The sequence below is a fragment of the Puntigrus tetrazona genome, chromosome 8, assembly GCF_018831695.1.
Source record: "Puntigrus tetrazona isolate hp1 chromosome 8, ASM1883169v1, whole genome shotgun sequence".
NCBI classification, from domain to species: Eukaryota; Metazoa; Chordata; class Actinopteri; order Cypriniformes; family Cyprinidae; genus Puntigrus; species Puntigrus tetrazona.
This window is the reverse complement of record NC_056706.1, coordinates 10,389,782-10,401,516: the sequence shown is the minus strand read 5'-3', so window position 1 is coordinate 10,401,516 and position 11,735 is coordinate 10,389,782. Positions and strand designations below refer to the sequence as shown.

Sequence of the window (11,735 nt, the reverse complement as noted above, 5' to 3'; positions counted from 1 at the left end):
TCGGGAAGCTCGTAACTACTGGCATGGAGGCTGCTGTCATGCATTCCTGGGATTCAGGATAACCCCTTATCCTCCTTCTACAACCTGAAAGCGGAGTGCAAACAGTCAGTGAGGGCTCGATATGACTGTCACAGCCACAGATATCTAAAAAAGCAAATATGTACTTCTCCTGTCAGTTTACACAAGGGAGAAGCAATCTACAAACAATTTAAAGTCGGATTGACTTGGCAAACCTGTTTATGTAGTGTAGTTTATTTGCATGCATTTCTAACTTTATGAGAGTGTGTATATGGAGACTGTGTACTTACTGGTATATGTGTATATATATATATATATATATATATATATATATGTATAGACTATGATATGTAATTAATGGAGTTTGCAGGAAGTAGTGTATAACGTCATGCTTATCGTCACAAGCGTATGTATATGGAGGTACAAAGTGATGTGTATATGTATAAAGGTGACTCTAATAAACATGCAAGATTATACTGCGGCCCAAAATAAAGCATTATATGTATATTTAAATTTTGTTTTAAATATTTAAAAATGTAAAAACCATTTACATACAGAAATGGGGCTAGTTTAAAAAAAATTGCAAGAAAAAAAAAAATAATTCAAGAACAAATTAAAAAAATACTACATAATGTAAATACATTTTTAACATTTTTTATTTCGTGTTTAATTTAAATTTTTGTTGTTTTATTATATATACAGTTAAAAATAAAATGATCAATTTTGCCTTGGAAAGAGCTGAAATGTTTTACACTATTTGATGGTTGGCATTTATTTTACTACAAAATTTGAGTTTCCAGTTGTAACTAACTATAATAATATTAATAGATCTAAAAACATTATGCAATTTAATCTGGCTTTAGCCTAAAAATGTGACTCTGGCATGTTTTTTGACCATTTCATGTGATTTACCCTGATAAACTGTACATGCAAAGTGCGACTTTTGAGTTTCTTGTGTGCTTGCATGTGAATGCTTCAATTACATTGTCTCCATTGGCTCGGAGCTTCCAGAAGGTTGGATGAAAAGCCAGGATCCCTCATTCCCGTCCCATCATCAAGAGTGACGTGCGTTGCGTTCTTCTTCCAGCAATGCTGGAAGACGCTTATTCACCGTCAAATGTTATTGCTCTTCATGTGCAGGAGCTGAAAACACATCAGTATTTACTACAATAAAAAGCGTCTAGTCTGTAAAATCTATCTTTACATATAAAAATGAATGTTTAGTCTTATAATAGAGTTATGTATGCCACAAACCAATGTAACTAACACACACTTTCTTACCTGGCGGAGATTATGATTTTAATTAATAAATGTCATTTTTAACTAAACATCTGTGTGTTCAATCATATTTGTTGCTGACTTTTTATACATGCAAGTCTTCTAGAGACCATCGTGCCAAACAACACCCTTTCACTTTTACCACAGCCTTTGTGGTTTATAAGCTTTTTCCACAGCACTGCACCTTACTACAGAGCTTATTAGAAAGAAAGTACTTCCTTTTTCTCTTAAAAAGAAAAAAAGGACCTTGCAAATATCTTAAATGTGTCAAATGTGTACATTATAATATAGTTGCACCTCCTCTGGCAGCTCAAAATAAATAAATATAAATGAAAAAAAAGCATGCTTGGCTGGTTCATTAAGAAAGGAATCACTGGACATGGAAGCTCTTTTTATTTTAAGATACTATATAGTAACAGGAAAAGGCACTGTTTCCTATAGTGTGGCATTGCTGTGAGGCAATTATCTGTAACTGACGTCACTAACAGGGAGGAAACACATTTCTTTTGCCTTTTACAGCTCAGATAAAGATATGTGGGTATAGTTGTGACCCCTTCCAACAAACTCAGCACGTCCACGTAAGTCTTTAATAAAATCTAAAGTTTAGTTTAGTTCATTAAGATTGTTATGGAATGATATGCATGCATCAATAGAATGTTGCACAGTATGTTTATTACATACTATGCAAGTTTTTATAATAACAAAGAACAAAATATTTTTTCTGAAGAAACATATTTGCCTGTAATTATCTTTCATTTCATTCCTTGCTAATATTACCATGTCCAGCCAATTACATTGATCTATTCTAAAAAGACCACCCAATTTTGACATTATAACATATATTATATATTACTAGCTAAAAGGTCATATAACCCTTTTTAGAGTCCATAGTTGGTGTTGAAGCCTGAATCCTGAATGAAATGCATGATTACATTAATCTTCTGTTTCTAGAAACAAGGTTTACACCACAGAACTGCACATTACAGCTGTTTGATAGAAGCTTTGACATCACCTTGTTTTAACAGAATTACTGAATGGAGTAACAGTGTCCCTGAAGACATGAAACCTTTCTAATGCAGAATATCAAAAAAGCAAAGATGTATTTATAGAAAGACAACCAGCAAAAAAAAACATCAGATCACACACAGCCCATCAGCAACTAATTAACTAAAGTTTTACAAAATGTAGATTCTCACCTGAATGACGCTGCACGTATTTTACCACATCCCGTGGACCTTTTGTTTTCGAAGCTTCATTCTGCTTTTTGTTCCAAATTAGCTGCATGCTTTGAGTGCAACAAAAAAACAAACAAAGAAAGAAATGAGCAACAAAGAACTGCAAGCAGCTCAAATGTCAATCATCGTATGACAGGTATCCCAGTAAATATATTACATGCCTCAGATTCCTCTTTGCCCTCAGATGTAATTAAAAACAAAGGTTGATTCTGTTGATGGTTTGTGACTTACTTGCAATTTCTGAAGAAGCACCATGTCTCCAATCTTATCCTTTTCATGTTTTGCTATTTAGCCTTCCAGAATTGTTTCTGGGCAGAATATCGGTTCATGGGATAAACCTTAAAGAGGCAGTCTAGACTCAGAAAGAAAAAAATATATTTGTATAAATTGTCTGATTTTGGAAAATGTATATAAAATAAATAAATACTTTAAAACTTTTTAAAACCAATTTTACAGCATTTTTAAAAGCTTTGGACTCTCACAGGAAAACGGCTACAAAACTTTTGTATCATCTGCAGATCAGACCTGACCTTATCTGGTTGGGGTTTATGGTTTGAGGTTACTTAACTGAATTGTTGACCCAGTTAGTTGCCAACAAACCCAAACTAGCGTAAATAAAGTAAATATAACCTAGCAATACCAGAGAACTAAAAACTAGCCCTACTTATTTGACATCCTACTTTCTCTTTATCCATGCTTTTCACGTGCTCTTTTTCACTTTTAGCTGAAAGTAATACAATATGGAAGGATACAATATTTTTATATTATGATAACCTGCAATCAACTTATTATTTGTTTTAGCTAGGACGGATATTTAGCTAAAATGGAACACGTGGTCTTATTTTTCATTTACCTCTGAGGACCGTGAACTTCTATTGAAATGTCCATTATTAATGAAAGGTTGTATGAACAGCTTACAAGTCAGAATCAATACTTCAAAGAGCTACAGCGTGTAATAATCCATTCAACTATTTCAAAATCTTTTTAAAAATACCTCTGAATTTTTTGGGAGGGTTGTCGAGATCTCCACTTGCTGGCTCCACCCGCGACACAACGATCATCCACCAGCCTGGGAAGGTAAACACACGGTCACCTCAATAAAAGCGATTCTTCAAAAGCCTTCATGAGGCACACCGGTATCAGCGGTCATAAAGTCAGTTACAAGTCATGAACTCTAAAAGAGCTTCAATCTTTGGCCTGGAACGAGAATTTCAGACTTTTTGGCGCACATCCTGCTAAATACACTTTGAAACATGAGGTCCAAATGCTCTGCCTAAGAGCCTTTAAGGTTTAATTATGTTATATTATATATCCAGTCCTACAGAATAACACTCCTAGAGTAGCCTGCAACTGCAAACGGCCTTTGAGGGTTTCTGTGAAGCGGGTCAAAGCGTGTTTATAGGTTGCCACGCCGTACAATAAGACTCTCGTTGAGCCTGAATGGCTGAAAACCCTGGGCGCTTCTGAATGCCATTTCAGAGAGCCATTCCTGCAAAACATTTGCTTTCTTAAGATGCCTCCATCTTTTTGTTCTTGCATCTGGCCCGGATCCAAAACAAGGGTGGTATTTCCTACTGACATTAAAACCACAGTAAAGTTTGGGCCAAAAGATCATACAGTCACGAAGAACGCTAAAAGGTCTTTCCTTTCAATGACTAGCAGGCTTTGCTGTAAATGTTCATTTTTAATCATTTAGCAAATCAAGCTCCGCATTAAAACTCAAAGAGTTTATGCCATGTCCTTACTGTATATAAAACATGCATACTATACACATACAAGAACGTACTGTATTTACAGTATTTGTCTGCCTATCAGTCGAAATGTGAATCAGATTAGGATACCAGGCGGTTGGCTGCACTGTAACTTAACTGCACACCTGTGTGCAGCTCTCGATCTTTTTGCAAACCATGAACTCAAACACATCAAAGCTAAGAGTAAAAGAAAGCCACAGTACACCCAACCAGCGAAGAAAAGCAACAAGGGTTGAGTTCTCGAGACTAGAATGACAGTCATCTCATTTCATAACAAACATAACCGCTGACAAATTAAATACACAACCATAGATACGATTCACTACGTTTTAAATGAACACAACAACTGTGTTTTGTGCAGGATCCCGGGCTGAGGTGAAGGCAGGCAGGAAGACGCACGTCAGTGAAAGAAGAAGACGCTTACCCCAACGTGCTTATGAAGCCATTGACAGTTCCTTCTGCATACAGGGAGACAATATCCCCTATGTGCAGGAAACTGGACGCTGAATCGGACATCTTTACTATTTACAGCACGCAGGAGCCTGGACGCGTCCGTCTGATCTGGAGAAGCCCGGACACTTTTCTTACAAACTCTTCCTGATAAAGCGGGTGTAGGCACGCGCTTCACCCACAGTTGAAGTGTAAATGCATCCCGGTAGAGTTGAAAAATGAGCAAAGGAAAGATAGCCTTCAAAAAGTGAATCCCGGGGTGGATGTGCAGCTGGGAATGTCAAGCGCAAAAGTCCGAGACGCAGAAGGGACTCGTTGGAGTTTCGCGGCGTACCTGAGGTCATAGTGCTTCAAACCAGGAAGCACGCGTAACTTTGTCAAGTCAAAACACGCCTGTAGGGGAGGCACCGCGTGGAAGAATACAGATGAGACTCGCTAACACCCTCCACGCTGCCATCGAGAGAAAGCTCAAACAATCAATGGCACTGCTGGACAGACCCACCCAACCTCCTCATTTTATAAACCTGGACTAAATTTCCTGCTTTAGTTCGTAAAACAAAACATGATATTCAGCAGCACAATACAAGGGGCCTTTGGTTTAAATATAGACCCACAACCTGATTGTGTTATAGTCAGGTCAGTTCAGATCAGCAGCCATGTTTTCAAGCAGTATCAACCTGATCCACCAAGTGATGTCTTTGTGCATAATGGCAATAATAAGACGGTGGATATTATCAGGGTCTGATGCTCCAGCAGCTCTTAAGTGTAAGCGCTGACGGTTACTACAGCAAAAGAGTTTCACACTTTGATGTGTTGTGGTTTATGCAGAGAGGCTTTTAGATTCACAGTTGAGAAAGTTGCAATCCGTTTTTCCATTATGAAAAGTCAAGTTGGCATATACAATGATAATTCACAATAAGGAGCCATGAAACACCACGGTCAGCAAGAAAAGATACCTACGCACCAATCTGTGACATGCAAAATCACATCTGTGCAAGCACTTGCTCTGAATCTTGAGCTGTGTTTCCACATATTCAAAACGGATGTCCAGGCAAATTTGCATTCAAATCAAGCTTCGGGATAGATGGGATGCAATTGTGGCTGGATTTGCACGTGCTGGCTGGCGCTGAAAGTCAATTAGAAGTTTATTATGACTTTCCCACTCTCTCTACTTCTGCAACCCTGTGTTTTCGATTAAAATGTGGAAAACTGTAGTCGAGGAATTACTGGCATTTTTGAGGATGTGGGTGCACGCAACACAAGTGAGACGTGTTGCTGAAGTCAGAACTGAACAATACGTTCTCATATAGTCCTAAAATTACATTAAAACCACTTTTCATTAGCAAAGCTTCTTACAGTTATTATTTAAAATACAGTTACTAAAGTGCTGGCTTTTTAAAAATGCTGACTCTTTTCAGTCAATGAATACATCACATGCAACCGCAACAACATTTTTTTTTCATGGCCAAGCTGTGGCCTCATTTGGAAATATTTTTATATTCGCATTATCTCAAAGCCCAGTATTTTACAGGTTCTTTTGCTACCCTCCAGTGACTCATTAAATCTCACTTTTTGTCTCAGATCTCCCTATAAGGGCAAGGTCATACACAGATTTTGGCTGACTGCATTTTAACGACTCTTTAACAGTCAGGTGAGACTGATGAGAACTTGCATGAGCTGTGAATGACTGCATAATACAAACGTTCAAAAGCAATCACTTCAAAAATGAGCCAAATAACAACTGAGAGTCGGAAAGACAATGTGTTAACTAGGAAGTGTGTGTGCATGCTAAGCTCATATAAGGCACATGACCAAAGGATCCTCCAGCTTTACTCACAGTTTGTTTCTCATATCCTTATTGACACAGGAGATGTCTACAACGCCTCAGCCCACTTATCAAACAGGAGAAAAACTATATTACCACAAAAATGTTTTCTGTCAGCTTTAAAACATTTGTTGAGTTAATTTGTTAAGTTCAGAAACGCTGTAATTTTAATGAAAAATCAAACGCCTTTAGCACCAGCATTTTTCCCAGATATGAAACATCATGCATTTCCTGTAAATGGAGAAGAGTAAAACCCAGAAAAAATCTTTCTTGGAGTAACCACTAATGATGCCTCATTAGTATTACATGATATTTCCTGTTGGTATCAGATATCTTAAAGCACTTAGATTTTCTGTGTTATGGGTTTGCTGTCCTTCCACCAAAACTATAGCGTTTTGTGATGTGATATCGCTATAATGATTAATGTTTAAAATAATAGTTCACCCAAAAATTAAATTCGCAGCTTTTTACTTATGTGGACTGGAGTGGTGTGTGAATTATTGTTGATGTTTTAATCAGCTGTTTGTACATTCTGACGGCACCCATTCACTGCAGAGAATTCATTGGTGAGCAAGTGATGTAAGGCTAAATTTATCCAAATCTTTTCCAATGAAGAATATGTCTACGATATTTTGAGAGAGTCAGTTTTACACATCAATTAATTTTAAATTATTCAATTTCAGTTAAACAGTAGCTAAATATTAAGACAATATAAATACATTATATGCATATATATATATGATATTTTCTTATCTTAATTGGTTGTAGAATGGTTTATGTGCACACATAACTGTTTCTTTCTGATGTAGATGGAATGTTAATATTTGAAATTATGATTTTTGTTGGAATTATGACATTTTGTTAAAAATGTTAGGTGCTCTTTGCATGCATGTGAGTGTAGAGCCAAGAGATTATATCATCCCTATAGATAATCTTTCCACCGCCCATGCCCACAAAATGTGTAAATGTTCCACTCCTTCCTGTTTCGTAACATTACTGCCCATAATGCATCACATGTCAGATTTTAGCAGCCATGTATGCTGTGACTACAGTGGGCAAAGAACTGTGTGAGGACACTTATGCAGAGTATCTCAATGTATACAGTATACAATAAATTATTCACAATTACACACACAGCTGTTTTCAGTGAGAGCCATTGGCCGAGCAGCCATGAAGAACAAATATCACAAAGAATAATATTAGCGGCATCAGCTTATCTTAAGTCATATACTGTAGGCCTGTCTAGAGCAAATAATCTTGAACTGACAAACTCAGCTTTCTGCATGTGAATATCATTGGTTAACTAATGGATTTAAGTATTGGGAATATTTAAAAATTAATGAATGATGTCACGCAAATACATAATGGAAAAAAGAAAAAGGAGAGAGGAGAAACAAATTTCTGAATCACTACAGCAGCATGTCACACTTAAGTTGTTAGTGTTGCTTTACTAAGAAGCATACGCAAAACAGTTTCTGAATTCTGAAAGCGTGTAGCTTGCACTTTTTGGGCACACACAGTGCATTTTACTGCGGTCAAACATCCATCACACATTTTGATACTCGTGGTCTGTGAAAGGCCATTGCAATTTCTGTTGTTTTGAAAACTGCGGCCTCCCCAGACCAAGCCAGGAACTGCAGCAAAAAAAAAAAAAGAAGTAATTTTTAGTCGAAGGTAATGTATTTATACAAAAAAGAGAGCTTGTATTGAAAACTCTGCTTATCATGCTCAATGACGCTGATTGCGATTAAACACAGAGATAGAGAGTATTTTTTCACATGTATGTTTTTATTCTATTCTAATCTGACGCAATCTAATCTTTCAAGAAAGCCATCCACTCTTCTAACCCATTTTAATCTAGATAACTAGTAGTCATGTCATCTGTAAAGGATTGTCTAACCAGCTTCTTGAACTTGCAACTTTCTTGAAATGCAACAAAAAACGTGATAATAATTATTAACTAAGCACCGAATTGGCATATTTTTGAAGGACCATATGACACTGAAGACTGGAGTAATGGATGCTGATACTACAGGAATACATTGCAGTATAAAAATATATTCAGTCTTTTGTGAGCGTAAGAGATCTTTTTCAAAAACATTTAAAAAATCGTATTACAAATTATTCCAAACTTCTTATTGTTAATACATTTGTGCATTTTGTTTCATTTAATACGCCACAGCTTGAAAACTACGAATTTTATAGAAAATCATAGTGCTTTAAAACAGCATTTTAATGCCAGCAGAGGGCAATCACACCCATCAGTCAGTGAGGGAGAGCAGCAAAAGGGGGTGTGACTCCACAGACCCCTATTGAGAGGGAGCAGCCATCCATAGCTTTGATAAGAGAGCTGCTCTCTGGTCAACAGGACTGCAGAAAACAGATCCCAAACTGCAGCTTTGCCTTCACCAGGGTCTTTACTTCAGCCCCCGCTGTCTGTTTTTAATTACTTATTTTGAAGCAGTTTCTCTGCCTTGTAAATTACTGGACTTTGCCTTGAAGATGGGGATACAAGATTATAAAGTGATTTATCTTATGACACTGGCTTTGCTTCTGAGTGCTTGTGCTTCAGGAGCAAAAAGAGGAAGTCAAGACACAACACCTACCGATGAGGAGAGTTTCAATCAACATGATTCACAAGAAAGCACACTGCAAGATTTGCTCAAGTGGAAGATGAAGATAAAGGATCCGTGGACACACAAACTACAAGTCCTTTGCCCTTCACAGAGTCGGCCAATTCTCACTGGCTGAAATTGGAAACAGCACTGATGTGACTGGTGAACAGGTTCCTAATAGCGATCCGACCAAAAGGAGCATCACAAAATCCACAATCCTCTGTTTCCCATCACTGACAGCTCTTACAGCGCTTATATGGATTCTCTTTCTGGCTTTTGTGGTGTTTGCCTTCAAGGTCGTGGGTAATCTGGCAGTAATGTGCATCGTGTGGCAAAATTACTTTATGAGGAGCGCGTGGAACTACTTTCTTGCGTAGTCTGGCTTTTTGGGATTTTCTGGTGCTGTGCTTCTGTCTGCCCGTGGTGGTCTTTAACGAACTCACCAATAAGAGGCTGCTGGGAGATTTCTCCTGCAGAGTTGTGCCTTACATAGAGGTGAGGCCTTTCTAAGGCACAGTGTCAAGCTTACATTTCATCTTGATCAATTTTTTCACGGCCTAAATTACCTGAAAAATATATTGAAAATGTGACCAGTTTAAACAGTGACTATTTTTTTAATTCAGACAAACACAGTATTCTGGATTTCAAACACTACAGACCATGTAACAAAATCTTTTAATTTTATGGTTTTAACTATTTATACCCAATAACTATTATAAACACCCGTGTAAAGTCAACTAAAATGCTTAAAAACTATATGTAAATCTGTGATTACTATTTATGACAATCAAGAGGGACACATATTGGTTATATATAATTTGGCAATGTTACCAATATCATTATTGATCCATTTACTTGTGCATTTCCCTATATTTATAAGTCTCAGATTAATATACATTTTTATACATTATATTATACTGTTGTGATTCTTAAATTTACTTGTAGCATTTTTTGTTTAGTTTTCTTTTTGTAACTGAATCTTTATTGTAAAAGACTAAAAATAAACCTAATAAAATAAATGCTACGTTAAATGCAATGCTGTCTATTTTGCCCACAATTTTAATATAATTGCACCCTAGATCTAATCATTTATTTTTACTGTATCTAATGAAAAGCATAATGAAAAAGACTAAAATATATTCTAGCAATAATGATGTTTTGCACACCCTCCAGGTAACCTCTCTCGGCGTGACAACCTTCAGTCTGTGTGCTTTGGGCATTGACCGCTTCCACGCTGCCACAAGCTCCATGCCAAAGGCCCGGCGAGTTGAGCGCTGTCAGAAGGTCCTGGCCAAGCTGGCGGTGGTGTGGATTGGCTCTATGGTGCTGGCGGCTCCCGAGCTGCTCCTGTGGCAGCTGCATCAGGTGACACCCCCCGGTCAGGGTGACCAAGTGGACACCTGCATCATGAGTCCATATCCAGATCTCCCCGAATCCATCTATTCTCTCGTTATCAACTACCACGACGCACGCATGTGGTGGTACTTCGGCTGTTACTTCTGTCTACCAGTTGTCTTCACCTTGCTCTGTCAACTGGCCACCTGCCATGTATCCGGCGGGAGCGGAAGTTCTCCCAAGCGGCCCGAGGAGCGATCTCCATCCAAAAAACAAAAGCTTCAGCACGCTCAGCAAATCGAACGGCAGCTCAACTGCACTGTCATGCGGCCCTGGCGGTGGTCTATGGTGTCTGCACGCTGCCGGAGAACGTTTGCAACCTGACTTTGGCGTACGCTCCCATCCAGGTGTCCGAGGAGGTGACTTCTCTTCTGGCCCTCATAAACCAGTTCTTTCTGTTCTTTAAGTCATCCGTGACACCAGTGCTGCTGCTTTGCTTGTGCAAGTCTCTGGGCCAGGCCTTCATGGACTGTTGCTGCTGCTGCTGTGAAGAATGCCAACCGAGCAACTCTTCATCCACCCAAAATGTCGCTGAAGGCAAGCTCAAGACCACCAATGATGTGTCCTCCATTTTTTTTGACAAAGCCAAGGACAGTTCAACCATCTTGTCCATTGGCAGCTGAGTAGGCCGATTCCGTCCCCAGTTGATGACATCATGAGATGACATGGAACCTACAACCTACCTTCTTCTCGTTATCCACAAGTGGCCATCATTGCATGAGCAGTTCTTACCGTTATGTTGGAGCATGTTAGCATTGTTCGACTAATCTGAGGCCAAAATTGCAATTTTGGTTTTGGTACAAACATTGTGGGAAAAAAAGATTTTTAGGATCTAAAGTTTGCCATAAATCTGAAGATTCATTCCATAATATCTCAGGATGGCTCAGTGTACCTATAACGTCTTAAAAGGATAATTCACCCAATAATTTACCTACCCTAATGTCATTTCAAACCATTGACTTTTTGTCATATGTAGAACACAACACATAACGTTTATGCCCATACCATGAAAGCCAATGGGGTCCCGTGTTGTTTTGCACTCCATTGACTTTCACAGTTCTTCATTATATCTTCTTTTGTGTTTGAAATGAAGTCATACAGGTTTGGAACAACATTAGAGGGAGTAAATGATGCCAGAATTTCGATTTTTATGAACTATCCCCTAATA

General features: G+C 38.1%; 2 pseudogenes; one reads left to right on the top strand and one right to left on the bottom strand.

The window, feature by feature from the left end:
- The window catches only part of LOC122350688, a 70,473-nt pseudogene extending 65,675 nt beyond the window's left edge, over positions 1–4,798 (bottom strand).
- A 4,232-nt stretch (positions 4,799–9,030) lies between these two features.
- LOC122350274 lies at positions 9,031–11,735 on the top strand (annotated as a pseudogene).